The following is a 1,047-nucleotide window of genomic DNA, read 5'->3' as shown; positions in this document are numbered from 1 at the left end:
CTAAAATATAGTTATAATAATAAAAATAGCTTATAAAAAGTATTTTAATTAAATTATAATAAGCTTTTAAGAATATATATAATTACTAAAAAGCTAAAAGCTAATATAATAAAGATTTTTAAAAAATACTTAAAATATAATAAACTATTTAGTAAAAAGCTAAAAATAAGATTACTAAAGTATTTATATTAAGATTATAAAATTAAACTCTAGCCTAGTACTAAACTAATATTTAATAAAATTTACTTTTAAAACCTTAAGTAAAATAAAGTACTTAAAGAGTATTTAGAAGATATATTATAAAAAGGATATATATAATTATTAAAGTCCCTAATAAAATACTTAATTTTATAAGTATTAAAGAAAAATAAGAAGTTATAATTATATATTAATTACTAATAATTAAATAAAACTATAATTAAGAATTAATACTTATTACTATTTTTTATAAAGATATAAAATAAGCTTAAATAAGTTAAATAGTTTATTATTTTTAACTTAAAAAGAGTTTATAATCTAATTTATATAACTAAAGGTTATAAATAAAAAACTACTTTTTAAATTATAAAAAGATATTTTAAATATCTTATTATACTATTTAACTTTACTAATATACTAATAATATTTTAGATTCTAATTAATAATATCTTATAAAAATAACTTAATAAGTTTATTATTATTTATCTTAATAATATCTTTATTTATTTAAATATTCTTAAAGAATATAAAAAATATATATATAAAGTATTATAAATACTATAAAATAATAACCTTCTAATTAAAAAGATTAAAAGTTAGTTTTATTAATATAAAGTTAAATTTTTAAGATATAAAATTATACTAGGATAAATTAAAATAAGTTTATTTAAGATTAAAAATATTAAAACTTAACTTAAATTAATTAATATTAAAGAGGTTAAAAGATTTTTTAGATTTATAAACTTTTATTAATATTTTATTTATAGATTTAAAGAAATTATAATTCCTTTTATTAATTTTATTAAAAAAGATAATAAATTCTAATAAATAAATAAAAAAGCTAATACC

This window comes from Beauveria bassiana, assembly GCF_000280675.1.
Source record: "Beauveria bassiana ARSEF 2860 unplaced genomic scaffold BBA_S00100, whole genome shotgun sequence".
NCBI classification, from domain to species: Eukaryota; Fungi; Ascomycota; class Sordariomycetes; order Hypocreales; family Cordycipitaceae; genus Beauveria; species Beauveria bassiana.
The sequence above is the reverse complement of the archived record's forward strand: the minus strand, read 5'-3'. Positions refer to the sequence as shown.